General features: G+C 50.2%; 1 protein-coding gene across 15 annotated transcripts in view; it reads right to left on the bottom strand.

Annotated features, from left to right (window-relative positions):
* The window catches only part of LOC131411589 (ral-GDS-related protein-like), a 259,398-nt gene extending 250,027 nt beyond the window's left edge, over positions 1-9,371 (bottom strand). For 11 of the 15 annotated variants that reach the window (XR_009221602.1, XR_009221603.1, XM_058550619.1 and 8 more), the window contains exon 1: positions 9,194-9,371. The gene's annotated coding sequence lies outside the window, so the exon portion shown is untranslated. The remainder of the gene's footprint in view (positions 1-9,193) is intronic. The other 4 variants (XM_058550624.1, XM_058550621.1, XM_058550622.1 and 1 more) reach the window with 2 other exon arrangements.
* Positions 9,372-15,838: the final 6,467 nt, after the last annotated feature.

Raw genomic sequence — 15,838 nt, 5'->3', positions numbered from 1 at the left:
AGACGTGGGGCCGGTGTTGCTGTGCTTGCTCTGCACAGCTTCTGTGTCTGGCTTTAAGGTGACATCTGTTGGAGGGTGGAGGGGCTCTCGGAGGCTTTCTGAGGCATCATTGTGAATGATGAACTTGGGGGTTCTGGGCCAAGCCCTAGTCAGGCACAAGGCTGGTCCCTCTGCAGCTGGGCTCCACATCTCTCTTCAACCTCTTTCGGTCAACAGCCTCGTGGGGGACAGATGACCTTTCTCGAGTGTGCTCTGAGAAGAAAGTGTAAGAAAGTTGCCAGCCAATAAATCTGCACATCCCAGATCCTGAGGGATAAAGTCACCCACGGAAATGCCACTCTTACCTAAGAGACCCTGGCTGGGAAGAGGGGGGTCTCATTGTCAGCATCCATAGCAGACATGTTTGCATCTCCCTGGCTGCCTGATGCTGTGGAGGCCACACTGTATCCTGGAGTTCCTTCCAGAGACTCTGCACCTGCTCCTGACTGGCGGCTTCCTGGGCAGCCCTGGGTGCAAGTTCACCCTGCACAGTGGCTCGCTTCAACTTGCGGGAGCCCTGCTAGGCCCTCAGGTTTTCCCTCAAGGACAACGATGAACCTGCAGCTCCTTTCCCATCTGCTTCACTCGCATGTTCCTTAGGTCCCCGGTGGCCTTCCTGGTGTCCTTTCTCCTGGGGCAGCCACGGACTTCAGCCCCCCCTTCTCAATCAGGTGGAAGATGGAGGGCAAGGCCATGGCTTGAGCATGTAATACTGACCATTCAGCCTTTCCAAGAGCTTTTTTTGGTGAAACGTTCACTACAGACGAAAGAATGCTTAGTGGGGTCCAGTCATCCCTGTGAACAGCTTTTAACCACTGAACCAGACATTGAGCCCTTTATGTGGAGCCTGCAAGGATAAATGAAAAAGTAACTAGAAACAAAGGATTAAATGTCTACCCCTAAAATAATCAAGTATAGAAACAAAACAAGTGTTTTTGGGAACACCGACACCTGTAGCCAATTTACCCATTTAAACCTTTAGTAAAGATTTAAGAAGCACCTTCTGCTTGCAAGTTATTACTGGAATAGAAAGATGAAAGACCCACTGTCTACCTTAAGAAACTGACCATCTAAGGCAGAGGAGGAAGAAAGGTGAATACCTCCTCCCAGGCTGTGGTAAGTGCCCTGTAGGGACACAGACACTCGGGCAGATAGCACAGGATGGCATCAAGACAACAGGAAAGACTTCAGGAAGCCTCAGAAATAGTTCCTAGAAGCTCATGGCTACCCAACCCTCCTGCTGTCCATGGGACGCAGTGCTAAAACGGCGAGGGTTGGTCCCCCTATTTCAAAGCCAGGCCAGGTGTCGGACAGCAGAGCCTCCCAGGCACTCAGCGGGGCGTCTGGCCCCAGCTCTGCTCAAGTAGCTGAGGTATGCAGGACTGCCGCCAGGAGAAGGTCAGCCCCAAGGGTTGTGGTTGCGTGTTCCTCCTGTCCTCCCCTTACCAGGAGGAAAGCTGTTCTCTGTACAAAGCAACAAGCCCCTGCAAGGTACTGACCAAGACACTTCATCATCTCTTCTCCTCATTAAGGTAAATTCTCTATTTAGACCAAACTCTGCACATGGGGGTTTGGGGGGTCTCTCTCAAGGGCTTTCTGCTCCACCTGAGGTCATCTAGCCCCCCTGAGTCCGCTGTGGACCAGACCAGGTGGATACTAGGTCCTCAGGGAGTTCCAAGCAACATGACCTTCTAACCTTTCTCAATGCTTTGTGACTAGTTACCAAAGGACCACCACCTCCTTTGCCCCCAGACCACGTTAAACAATGACACATGACAAGAGCAACCTTCACTGCAGTGCTTTGCCTCATTCTCAAAAACAGTAACAAAACTTATGGGACACAGGCTCTGAAGGAACTGTCAAGAAAGCAGGGTGGCTGACCTCTGAAACAAGCTCACATTACTAGTTCTTTGGATAGATTGTAACAACTTCCGACTTAGAACAAACCACTGTAAACCTTCAATAATTCTACAGACAAGTGGCATTCAGCTCTTTCAAAATACAACAAGAAACTGCAATGCAAAACAAAAGGATCTGCCAGGAGATTTTCAAAGTAAAATGTGTTCAGTGCACTGTTTTGGGACCTCCAGTGCGGAGTCCGCAGGAAAGGACTCACTGAACTGGCTGAATTCCAGAAGGCTTCATGAAGGGAGCCAAGCCAGGGGACAGGCAAACTCCTCACCATGCTGTCGGAGCCCAAGGAAGAAGTGAAGAGAGGAGCCCCTTCCCCGAGTCCCCAGGGTAAGCCCCCGGGTGAGGAGTGGGCGACGCCCTCCACCACCCAGGATGCTGTCAAATGCAGAGTCCACTGTCAGATGCCTCTCCAGGACTCACCTCCAGTGCAGAGCCACCTTTCCCTGCACTGCCAGGACCCATCTAGCAACAGAGCATCTGGGAGGTGCGTCCATCCCAGAGGTACAAGCGGCTTTTGCTCAGCCACATTCCTGATCACAGAGATCAAGGCAGGCTCACTGCCATCAAAAGAGCAGAAAAGTCACAGCAAATGCCAGAAGATAGTGACCTAAGAGCGTTTCCAGAATACCCTGTTTCCCGACATTGTAGGCCTCAGCCCAAATCAATGGAGAGCACGGTGGTCATGGGGTGGGACTGAGAGGGTGGTGGAGGCCATAAGGTGGGTGCTGGTGGCCATGGGGAGGCCATAGTGGCCCGAGGCACCCAGAGCAGAGATGGTGGCACAGACCAAGGCCACAGAGTGCCCGGTGCTGACTCACCTGCTGGACCGGCCCGGAGGACCTGAGCACAGAGTGCCGCCTGCCTCAGGCTGAACCTCGAAGCAGGCTGACCAGGCGGCAGGATGGCATTGTTTTTAATTCCTTTTTCTTTTCCTGGCAGCTGCAACATAAGTTTACTGAAATCTCAGTTTGGGAACGGTACAGTAGACTAGTAGGCAATATTTCAATGGTTTGTGGCATCTGGCCACTTAAACGTGAGGTGGCTGACTTCCAAAGGAGCATGTTCAGCAGATGTATTTCTGGTGACGTTTGTTTAAAAAAGATAAAGAATCAGACAGTGATGCACTGTTTGCTGGGGGCACATGGTGGGGGAAGGAATAGAATTATTTACTTCTCCATCTGTTCTCAGGTTATTACCACTTACATACCTACGACCATTCCCAGGAAAGACTTGGTTAAGGTAGAAAACACAGTTTAATATCAGTCATATTACCTTAGATATGAAAGTCATCATAGTAAAGTCAGGAAAAGACATGAGATGAGTGGTAATGAGACATGGAAGGCTGCTTCAAAGTAGAAAAGGTGTTTGTGTTTGAAGGCCTCTGTTGATGCTGATAAGAACATGTACGGTATTTGTAGGATGGGGTGGGGAGTTTTCTTTCTAACATGATGCTGTGCGTCCTTTTAGGGCTGATTAATGGATCAGCCTCTCCTGGCCCCTGGTGTTCTTACAGATTCGGCCTCCCTTGCCCAAGGGTTAGGCAGTTCCTGGTAGTTTTTATAGTTATCCATTCATTAAGCTACATTTCTTATTGAGCGCAAGGTTTGGTTCATGCATTGTCCTAGACCCTTGTGCCAGAGAAGTGAGCAAAACACAAAAAGCATGCCCTGGGTGACGTTCTAGATGTGACACCAATGGTGTGGCTCATGTGGGAGAGTGATGTGTGCCAGGCTGGAGGGGGGTGGAGTTGTAGCCAGGAGGGCCAGGAAAGGTCTCACCGCAGAGGTAGATTTTGAACAAGCTCCAAAAGCAGTGCAGGAGGAAGAGCAAGTGGCCTGCTCTGGGAGCAGCAAGGAGGCCAGTGTGGCCAGGGCACAGCCGGTGACGGCAGCAGGAGCTGAAAGCAGAGTTGTGACTTTGGCCCAATCGTCGGCCCTTGTTGGTCATAACGAGGACTCGGGCATTGATTTATTCTGAATGACATGGTGACCCTTTGGAAGGTTTTGAGAGCAAGAGTAACATGGCCGGACATAGGTTTAGCAGACTCGATCTGGCTGCTCTGTTGAGAACATAACACAGAGGGGCCGGGGCAGAGGCAAGGAGACCAGTTAGGGTGCTGTTGCAATAAGCCAGGCAAGAGGCCTTGGAGATGTAGGTCAGGGTGGGGAGAGGAGGTTGAATTCTGGGTGTGTTTGGAGATCGAGACAGTAGGACTGTGTACAGATGGGAAGTGGTGAGGGGTGGGGCTGGGGAGGGAGGACTTGAAGTCGGTGCTGAGTTTATGGCCTGAGTCAAGAAACTTAGCTGGGGAGACTTGGGGAGGTCCTGCTTGGTGGGGAGCTGTGGGAGTTTGGTTTTGTCTGAGTTGACTGTGAGATTTATAGTTTGTCTGTGGCTCTTTTCCACTAGAGGAGAGCAGAGAATGGCCACCTGGAATCTGTCTTATGAACTCCCTGTGCCCTTCCCAGGCTCCCTCCTGGCACAGACATCCTATGGGAAGGCCTTGGAGTGGAGGTTCCTCTGTGCCAACTTTCTTGGGTGTTCTGGCATGTTTGCACTGCCCCTCCCTGGGTTTGTCACCTTGAAAAGATTTACTCACTTAGTGGAGCCTCAGGTTTTCAAAAGTTAAAGTTTATGTAATCAGTGGGCTTGAAAAGCAGTATAAAATATTTCCAAAGACGCAAGAAATAGGTAAATTTCAGAAAAAAAAAGATTCTAGTATTACATTGTATGTGTTAAAAATTCTTGTTTCCCTTTCTGCCTCCCCTGAGCGTGTGTGGTCATATTGTTAGTTCTGTTCTTTTCCTTGTGATGCAGTATTTTCAAATGGAATTCCAGGGCTTACAATTGCACAGCAAGTTGTAATATGATTAATTGTTTATAAAACAATGTCTTTCCATGGAAATAGTTAATTAACATTATTTTCTGAAAGTAATAAATACATGTGGCTTTTCTTGTTGAACTAGAAAAATGCTTTACAACTTTCTTCTCTCCTTTCCATTAAAGTGTAGGTTTGTGTGAATTTGCTGGATTCTTCAAACACTGGGTTTGCCATTTACAATGTCACTGTGGTCCAAAGAAACGTGACTGGGAGCAGAGGCCTGGGGTCAGGGTCTCTAAGATAAGCCCCCCCTTGAGCCTGCACAGAGAAGTACTTGAGGCCCACACGTTCTTCCTGGGTGTCCTCCCTGCTCATACTCACTGCAGAAGGAGGCTTTCTGCTGAGAGAAGCTACAGAGCCCTGGAAAGCTGGGAAGGCACCTGCACAGGGGGAGGGAGTTGTTGCCCTTCCTGAGGTTGTCCCTTTGCTTCCCTTGAGCCTGTGTCTACACGTAGGGTGGAGTTTTGCACCCACAGTGTAGGGGCCCCGCAGAGTGTAATTTGTTCACATTGAGAAAGTCTGTGAATGTCAGGAGTTCTGTGTCTGGATTAGAGTTTATGAATTTAGGGTTCATTTGAGTTACAACATTAAACTGCATCCTGTCAAGAGTCTCCTCACTTGTGAGAGTGGAAGCTGAGAGAGGGAGCCCTTCTTTTCCTTCCCAGGCAGGGGAGGGTGTATGAGCTCCCAGAGTCCATTCCTGTGGCTGCTCAAGTATCACCACCCTTCTGCACCAGGGACTGACCCACTCCAGGGCTTCTGTCTCTACCAGGAGAGTTTAGAATGTGTTTAACTTTCTGCATGTGGCTTTCCTTCTGTCCTGTGGGAAGCAGGCAGCTTATCTGTGCTGATCTCAATATTTGTGTTTCTTTGCTTTGGATTCCTGTATCGATTGAGCAGTGCAGCCCTATATTTCTGGTTTCCCTTAGCTCTTTGTAATTTTATTTCCTGTATGAGAAATAACATTTTGAGTTTCTTGGGATTAAAAATGTGAATTGATGGAGAGATATAATGTCAGTAAGGCAAGAAAATTGTAGAACTAAATAGAGTTTTTGTTTTTAGGCAAGAGAATCTCAAGATGTGAAATGAATGTGTTGAAGTTTTCAGGTGCATTTTCATTTTTACATCAGTGTTTGCATGTGCTTGTCCCTAGAGAACATTGAGACTTAAAAAGCTAAAACAATGGAATTTCTATTTTAATTGATGTGAATAAAATTAATCAAACTAATCCCACTATGTTTAAGGAGCTAATCCCAAACCCCTCTTGCATTATAATGTGCCACTGACTCCTGAAAATCCTGCCTGTGTGAGATACAGTGGAGGACAAACTAGGATGCAGCTTGTCCTTTTGCTTAGCGAGAGATATGAAAATGTCATTTTGTATGGTTACTCTTTTGTAACCATTAGTGTGCTAAAGGAATTAAATCTTAGAATGGTTTCCTATGTACAGAAGTTTAAATTAAAGAAAAGCTATGAAATGGGAAAACATGGTATGTGTAAATTTCTCTATTTATATTAGATAAATCTGTAAGATAGAAAAGTCTAACCTCAGAAGAGTCACTGCCAACACTTCTGGGTCCCCTCCAGCCACCCCCAGTGCACAGTTCTGATCATTCTTGAGCTTCCTGTTGGTGTTTCTTTCTATAAAAACAAGCCATTGTGAATGCATATTTTTGTACGCATGTTTGTCCTTGTAATGAGCGGTCAGACTCCGCAGTTTTTGATGTATGTTGACAGCTTACGCCTCTCCTCTCCCTCTTCCTCTCGTGTCCACACCTGGACAAGCTGAGGAACAAGTCCGGAGGCTCTGTTCTCTGACATTGGCTTCGGATCCAACCACACAATCCCTGTCTGTGTGCAGAAGTCTTGCCCTGGTCTCAGCCCTGTCAAAGATTTTTCGCTTTGACCAAACTTTAGTCAGGCCCCTGAACCTTCTTGTATGCCTGTCTGTGCACTTCCTTGTAAAATCCAGTTTTAGCAACAACCTTGCAAAGTCAGTTTAACCAGAACCCACACACGAATGTCTGATCACACTTGAGATCTGCTCAGGCTCCTCCTCCTCCTCCACCATCCCTCAGGTGGTGTCTGATCACTCTGGCCTGTCTCTGGTAAGAATCCTATTAGGTCAGGTTAGCCAGAAACCCCAACACTTGAGTTTCTCTTAGTAATTTTCCATCCCCTGACCCCCACCATGCTGCCTGGCTGTGAAAACCCACTTGCCCATGCTGCATTTAGAGTGGAGCCCAACCTCATTTCTCCCCCGTTGTGAATCACATCACAGGGGTCTCTGCGTATCACAGTGGTTCTGAATAAAATATGCGTTACCATCTTTGACAAATTTCATTGAAGATTTTTTGTTTAAAACCCCAAACCACAATAAAAACCCAGGCTAGGCTCCTTTCTTTGCTCCCTCAAGCCATTCCAGAGCTGCATGTGATTCTGGCCCTGCTCTCCTCAGAGACCTCTATTATGTGAGTCATAAGACTTTTCCTAACTTCTGTGTGTGTGTGGAGGGGGGCACACACCAGCATCAGTCTCTCCATGGGAACCACAGCACTTGCCAGTGAGCAGTCATATTTTGAAAGGAATCTCTTTCTCTGAGTAGTAGGTCTCAACAGTGGGCTCAAAATATTCAGTGAACCGTGTTGTAAACAGATGTGCTGTCATCTGGGCTTTGTTCTTCCATTTGAGAGTTGACTTTAACTTAAAGTTACCAGATGCATTACCCTTAACAAGAGAGTGAGCCTGTACAAAGGCCTGGGGGTGGATTGGAGGGGGAGGAGAGAGAACAGGATCAGTTAGAGGGACCAGAGGTCAGAGTGTGAGACAGGAGTTGGAGAAGGGGCTAGAGCAGTCAGTAACAGCACAGCAGCCAGGTCAAGGCCCTGTGCACCATGTCTGGGAGTCAGGATCTTCTAATAGCAGTCAGTGAGGAGCCCCACTTTTGCTTGGATCTCTGGGGGACAAGAAGACAGTGTTTTACCACGTCTGACTGTCCACAGCTACCAGACCCTGGCCAGGGAGCATGAAGCGCTGATGCAGGAGTACCTGCACCTGCTGCAGATCGTGGAGGCGAGAAGACAGTGGCCAAGCAGCTACGGCAGCAGATCGAGGATGGGGAGATCAATATCGAGTGGCTGAAGGCAGAGGTGACTGCTGGCTAGGGGTGCAGAGGAGGCTGGCCAGGGGACACAGGGCACAGGCCAACACCTCACACTCCAGGCTCCTGCAGGACCAGGGGGCACATGACGGGCAGGGGGAGCAGCTTCCAGTCACAGCTATGCCAGCCTCGAAACTTAAATTTAGTGATGCTGGCAGAGTGGGAAGGGCTTTAGTTAGATCTGAGTTCAGATCCTACCTCTGCCACTTGACAGTTGCAACCTGGAGTACATCCCCCCATCCTCTGTGCCTCCATTCCTTCATCTATACAACAGCCTTTTTATACTTGCCTGGCCAGGTTGTGAGGATTGAGTGAGGTTATTTATGGGCGAGTTTTTAGTTACTTTTCTGATGACCACATTGACTAAGCATTCCCACATTATCAGCTGGAGTCCAGGGACACAGAGTCCCGGGTAGGTCGTCATAGTGTGGGATCCTAGCTCAGTTCCAAGCATTCGTTCCTTCTGCCTGTTGTAAGAGCTCCTACAGGGGCTTACTGCACATGAGTCTGGAGGCCACGCTGCTCCTAGGTTAAGCCTTGTAGAAATTCACTACTCAAACTGTGGTCCATGAAGCAAGAGCATGTTGGAAATGCAGAATCTCAGGCCCTGCCCAGACCTCCAGAATCAGAATCTGCACTTTCACAACATCCCAGTCGATTGCCATTTACATTAAAGCTTGGGAGGCGCTGGCTCTCTGTCCCTTAGACGCCCCTCACCAGCTGTCTACCCCAGCAGCGAATGATCTGATTGCCTCTCCCCCCTCATCTCACCATGCTCACCAGATGCTCAGAGCCATTTGGCCACATCACACGAGGACCGTGGACTCTGAGCTGAGGATGGGAAAATGGAAACATAGATTCTAACGAGGGTCGGCTGCATGATTTGTAGGGCCTGATGCAAGGGAAAAATGCAAGGCCCTGGGTGGAGTCGGGGAAGTCGACCTCCCCTTCTCACAGCCCACCAACCCACCCATGGCAGACAGGCGACCCCCCAATTTCAACCTCCAACCTCCTCTAACCTCTGTGCCATGATACACTTGGTACCTAGATGAGGGGTGGGCAAGATGCCCGTGCTGAGTCACCCACCTAGTGCCAGACACTGTCTTCTCACTCTGCCCTGAGACACCATCGGGTGTGCACTGCACTCACCCTTTCTGCACCTACCCCGAGGCCCCTGCAGAGGGTGGAGGGTGACTCACAGTGGGAGGTGTGTCTTCCTGGCTGACTGAACCCATTTCCTCCCAGACAGAGGGTAGACGAGGTCATGGGTTCTGGGGTGCCGGCGTTTGGGGAGCGAGCAGCTGAGAAACCATCCCAGGGAGGCAGCAGGAGGCAGTAACACATGAGGGCTGAGGCTCCACGCCCCTGGAGTGTGCTCCATTGTTCCATCAGATGTTACTCGTGAAAACAAATTCAAAGAGAAATGATTAAGAACTTCAGAGTGGCAACTGCAGAACTTGAAGCCCCAAGCATGGGGTCTTCCGAGCATAGGACCCCATCACACGCCCTTGAAGCCAGCTCTGCCTGGAATGTTCAAAGATCCAAAGTTTCCAATTCCACCTTATGGTACCGCTGCCAAGCTCTGAACTAATGGTCACATCAGCTTGGAACTTGAGCTTGAACAAAAGTTTAAGATTCCACACACCTCCTCTACCCTGCACCAGGCACTGTCAGACAAGCTTCCTTAGTCAGTCCCCATAGCCATCTTCATAGGATCAAAAGATGAAGCAGGTTCAGAGAACTCAAGTCACCTGCCCAAGCTCACACAGCTGGGTGGTTGCAGAGCCAGGACTAGAACCCAGGTCTGAGTGTCTACTTGCCAGTCTTGCCACTCGTAGCCTCTTCTCACATGGCTCCTGGGATGAGGGCTTGTCCCATGTCTAAACCATCTGGTTCATTCTGAGATCTATCCTAGCCCTACACATATCCCTGAAGCCAAGTTGAGTCCTTGTTAGGGACCAGGGAATAGGTCTAGGGACCAGCACCAGATTAGTGGCTTCATGATCAAGGGTGTCATTCATTCACTCAATCACTCGTTCACTAACTGCCTAAGATCAGCTGACCACAGCCTCATCCTCTGCCCCAGGCTCCTGTTTCCCCATCACTTTGGGCTCCAGCCAGTGTCCCTGGTCATGAGCTGTGCACCTCTTGGCCTTGGCACATGCTGGGGCTTCTGTTTGGAGTGCTCCTGCCACCCCCACGCTTTCTTGCCTGGTGGAATCCTACCAAGCTCGAATGCCTCCTCCTGGGGACTCTCATCACAGAATGTGCTCCACGCCCCCTGCTCCCTCGGCTTTCCCACCCTCAGCATGCCACGTCAGAGCCAGGTCCTTGGGTGTCTGTCCCCCATCCAGCCTGGTGGGACCTCCTTGAAGGCAGGAGTGTCCTTTATCACTGTGTCCCTTCTGCCTCGCACATAGTAGGTACTCTGTAGGGGCTTGATGAATGAATGGACATCAGGCTCTGTGGTAGGCAGTAAGAGATGGAAGTTTCTACACTTAAGGTCTGATTGTGGTAAAGTGTGACTGGCACCATAATAGAGCTTTCGGTGTGAACCCAGGTAGAAAATGAGTCACTTTATGGCCAAAGAGGGTGCGGGTTCATGTCGCATATGACCTTGAAAGGTTTCGGGGGTTGATAGGCCAGAGAAGGGGTGGGTGCAAAGGGCAGGGCCCTCTCTGGTGCTGGAGAGCACCAAACTGGTCAGTTTTGAGTGAAAGTGTATGTGTGTGTGTGTATGTGTGTGTGTGTGTGTGTGTGTGTGTGTGTGTCAGTGTGGCAGCAGAGGCCTTTTTGGTGGGAATTTGGAACAACGTTTCCAACTGAGTACATTACTCTCCAGGGCAAACGATTTCTTTAAACAAGACTTTAAAAGATCAGCTTGGTAAAGCTTTCTGGCTATAGTCTCTCTCTTTCTCTCTCTCTCTCTCTAACACACACACACACACACACACACACACACACACACACACACATACACATCCTGCAGGGCAGAGGGCAGCTGTGTGCTCTGGAGGGGCTCCAGGAAGGTGAAACAGAGCACATTTCCCAGGAAGCAGGCCATCAGGTAGGCAGGAGGTGCCAAGGAGACAAGTAAGTGATGAGTGACGCCCATGACAAAGACAGAGTGTCTTAGAACGTCAGAGCTGGGAGGGATCTGAGAATTCTGATGTCCACAGAAGAGGAAGTGACTTATCCAAGGTCACTCCAAGGTCACTTCCAGCGCTGGAATCCAGGCTTAACCTTGGGTCTCCTGGCTGTAGATCCTTGACCTGTACCTGCCCCACAACTGATTCCTTCCTTGCTGGGGAGATGGGCCATCTAAAAGGTGCATGTTCAGGAACCACTGTGTCACCTGGATGGCCTCAAGCTCTCATGGTCCACCTGATAGCCAGAAAACTTCCTCAAACCCCATCCCACATATTCCTGAGGATTTTCAGGGTCTTCCATTTTCCTAGCCATGTCTGGTTTCCAATTCTGCTCTCCTGACTTCTAATATCACTTCTCACAGTGGCTGTCTTCACTCAGTCTTGACTGCTCCTTGCCCCCGTGTGGTCACTCCACGTGCCCATCAGGTGGAGCTAGATTCTGCTGCAATTACAAACAGCCTCCGAATCTCAGTGGCATAAACAACAAAGATTGCTTTCTCTCTCACATTGTGTGTCCATTGTGTGTTCTGCTCCACAACATTCTCACTCAGAGACAGGGACTCAGTCTGATGGGGCTCCACCATCAGGAAATTCACCAGTCCCATGGCAGGGGAAGGATCATGACAAATCATGCCTGACAGCTCTGCTCATGTTTCACTGGACAAAGTGAGTCACATGACCACACCCAGACTTCAGGGGCCTGGGCTGTACAGTCCTGCCTTGTACCAGGAGGAGAACCAGAGTATACAGGAAAGCCCTAATGACACCCAACTGGCTCCTCCTTCAGTCCCCAAGCCCCTGACACCAGCCAAGTATGGACCAGACTTTCTGAATGGTTTAGATACAGTCAAGGGGTTTTCCAGTACTGAAACAGAAAACAGCTTAAATGTGAATAGAAGACATACCTGCCCTCCTATCACTCAGCCTTTCCTGCTACAGGGATTTCTTGCTGACCTCCTCTCCTCACACTGGCCTCTCTCCACACGCTCCCAACTGCCATTTTGTTGGTGGTGGGGGTGTTCATAATCCCTCTATCTGCCAAGACCCTCGTCCCCGTCCAGTGATGTGCTGGAGCTGGCTCATACCAACTTGCAAGTCACTTGTGAAATTTTCAAGAATCTTGCAAGCTTGTTATTCACCCTTCGGTAGCTTAAAATGGGCCAAGGTAGGAATGTTTACACCATGGAAATCGGCCGGTGCTACCAGTCAGAGTTTTTATTTGAGAGAGCTGGTGGTTAATCATTTAACAATATACGATTCTCTATACCTTTTTTCAGAACCAGCTAAATACTTTGCTGGGCCCAGTGCAAAATGAAAGTGCAGTGCTCTTAAGAATTTCAGGGCAGCAACAGCGAAGCTTTAAACCAGGTATTAGGCCCTTCTAAGCGGGCTGTTCACAGGTCACACTTCGAGGACATCGGCCCTGTCTCTACTCCCTCTATATTCTCCAGCCCTGGAGCCTCCACCCATAGCCATCTCTTCCTAGAGGTAATGGGAGATGACACATAAACAAAAGTCTGCACAAAATTTAAGCAAAACTATCCAGCTTTGCTCAGTCTCTTCTCTCCCACCTAACAGGCCTCTTGGACCTCATCTTTTGTAACCAGAAAGCTCCAAGGACCATCTAAAACAAAGGGAGCATCCTCCTCTGAGAAGAATCCTCCCCTCCTCTAGAATCTTCAGTTTGGCACCATTTCATTGTTTTAATAGCTATTTTTCTCCCATTTATGATTGGAAGTAAGTTGGGACCGCTCAAGCAACCCTAGAAGGCAGGGTAGGAGTTTAGAGATGGTCGTGGTATTTTCCTGGCTTGGAAGCACTCAGAATCCTGGAAGCCTGACTCTGCAAGAAACTGCAGAGATCTTAATTCAGGGTTTAAGGTAAAACTGTAGCTGAGGAATCAGGTTTGCAAACCAACTTTGTCATGGAGAGGGCTGCCTTGACCCCTCCCCAGTCAGCCCCTCTGCAGGGCCCACTCTGTGCCTTGAGTCCTGTTTCCCATGTTCCTCCTGCCACCCCCACCCCTGCTGCCCTGCACTCAACACCCTGTCGTACTCTGCATCTTTGTTCACACCATCCCCTCTGCTCCAATTCCTTCCATTCTATAACACACCTGCTGGGCTCCTTTTTGTGTGTGTGAGAAAGATCAGCCTTCAACAAATATCCACGCCAATCCTCCTCTTGATGCTGAGGAAGACTGGCCCTGGGCTAACATCTGTGCCCATTTTCCTCCACTTTTATATGAGATGCCACCACAGCATAGCCTGACGAGCGGTGCATGGGTGCAGGCCCGGGATGAGAACCCCAGGCCGCCAGCAGCAGAGCGTGTGCACTTGACCACTACACCACAAGGCCAGCCCAATTGGGCTCCTTTTTTGTCCTGCTAAACCTCTGGGTAGCGCTTGTGGCTTCCATGGTGAGACCCTCCCACTGCAGGAGGTGTGTACCTCTGGTCTGGCCTCACCTTGTTGGAGTATAAGTTACCTCTGTGGGTATCTGACCCGCTTCTTAGGCTAGAAGCTCCTCCAGGGAAGGGATCTGACTTATCCACCTCTGGCTGTGTCTCACCCGTGCCCAGCATGGTGCCCACCACAGAGACTCCATCAGGACATGCTGACAGGATTGGCACAAAGGGAGACAGAAATGGGCATCTCTTAGGCTTGGAACAGGTCAGAGGGAATCAAGAATGAAGGAGAGAGAACTGAGTTGTGTGGCAGCTGTTTAAAAAGAAAGAAGTACAGAGATCTTTAGCAAAACCTTGACTGCTAACAAAAGAGAGAAAACCATGGACTAATTCCTCCGTCAATGACTGCACTGACTAAATGAATTCTGGATTAAACACACTGTCTCTAGAGAGGGGAGTGGGGTGGGGCAGGAGCCAATGAGCAGTGCACCTAAGGGGTGTGGCAAACGAGGGTTCGACTGTGATGGGCCAAGAAGGCCAGACTGTGGGGTGGCAAGTGGGCAGGGCTCAGCTGAGATGCCAGGCATTGGGCCAGGTTGGGCAGCCAGAGCTAGACTGTAGCCGGAGAGTTGAGGTATAAGCCAAAGTCCCAACTCTCCATGGCCATCGTTGACAAAGGTCAACTGAGCAGGCTTGGATGTTAGCCAAGCCAACCCAGATCCAAAGCAAATGCATCCCCAGAAGGCACCTGCAGGATAAAGGAAAGGCAGCCTCTGCGAGGTCAGTGGGGCTGGCGCTCCTGCCGCCAACCTGACACTGGCTCGTAGCAGGGGTGGGCCGTGTCCCAAGGCTTCTGCAGGGTCCCCAGGCTCACAGCTTTCCAGAGCTTTGCCCACCCGGCCCGATCCTTAAATTAGGCTCCCAGACTGCCAGTGTTGCTTTTGCAGGGAGCAGAGAGCCTGACCTGACTGCATCTGGTTTTTGCTCTGGTCCCTGGGGAGTAGGTGTCCTGTAGATGTCTCTGAGAAGAGCGCCATCAGTTTAACATACAGACTACATTTACACACACACACACAGACACCCTGCCATCCTAAAGAGAAAAGAATACCGCGTGCAAATCCCAGAACTGGCCAAGAGAGCAGACTGGGATGGGGGTGCTGACATGAGGGCAGTGAGGGTGCTGACTGGGCATCCACGAGTCTCTGAGCTCTCCACAAGCGTGTGTGTGTGAGTCCCTTAGCTCTTTAGAGTTCAGATCCAAGAACAGCCATTATTTCATGTGCCAAGGTTCTCAGAGAATTGAAAAAACAGAAAAGCCTGCATCAGCCCTGAATATTTCTCCATTAGATATTTTCAGCAGCTCTTCAAGCACAGGCCGGGGTAGTTTTAGCAACCCGAAAGTGGAGATTGGGTAACTGTCCCATTTTGCTCTCAAAGTGCTCCATAGGCTCAATGGTTAGAGCCCATTCATCCTGCAGTTCAGCAAGTGGTCTTGAGGGGACAAAGCCACATGCCCTGAAAAGGGAGGCGAGTTGGCTCTGTGGCATGTTTGTGATTTCCTGAGCTACTATCTTTGGACGTCTGCCACACAGCTCAGGGTTGTCTCTGCACCCACTCAGCACCTTCCACCCCCTGCTCTTATTGTACTCAGTGAGACCCCAGGGTGGGGGTTTGCCCTCAGTGCACAAACTGCTGGGAGAGGGCACAGTCCCCTGTGACAGCTCCCCAAGGAGGACAACACCAGAGGCCTCCAACAGCCAAAGTGCTGGGTCATCACAGAGAGATGGAGCAGAGAACACACATGGAGAAATGGACCAGGGAGGGGCATCTGATGTGGCAGAGAAAGACAGAGACCACTGCAGGAAGAGGGGGACAGGCTTCTAGGCTGGGGCTGCCCTGACTCCCAGGGGTTTCACTCTTTCTCTCTGAGCCTGTTTGCCTGTCCACAAATGGGGTGTATGACAGAGTCCCTTTGGCTTCCATTCTGTCGTTCAGCTCAAATCCCAGACACATTGGGGAGGTTCCCAGGTCTCCAGGGTGGTAGGAGCTGAGGGTGTTGAGCAGGGGCAGAGGAGGAACAGTTGGGAGGGGAGGGGGCTGCAGGAAGTAGCAAAAGTCTCTCTGGCATCCTTACAGCTCATCCTAGGAGAGGAGACTCGGGCTGTGTTCTGGAGCTGGCTGACCGGGTAGCATGGGCGGGGAAAAGGGTGCTGGGAGGGGAGCCACAGCAATGTGGCTGGAGGGTGCTCAGAGACCCATTACCCAGCCTGGTGCTAAGCTGCCAGTGAGGA

This window comes from Diceros bicornis, chromosome 11, assembly GCF_020826845.1.
Source record: "Diceros bicornis minor isolate mBicDic1 chromosome 11, mDicBic1.mat.cur, whole genome shotgun sequence".
Lineage (NCBI taxonomy): Eukaryota > Metazoa > Chordata > Mammalia > Perissodactyla > Rhinocerotidae > Diceros > Diceros bicornis.
The sequence above is the reverse complement of the archived record's forward strand: the minus strand, read 5'-3'. Positions and strand labels throughout refer to the sequence as shown.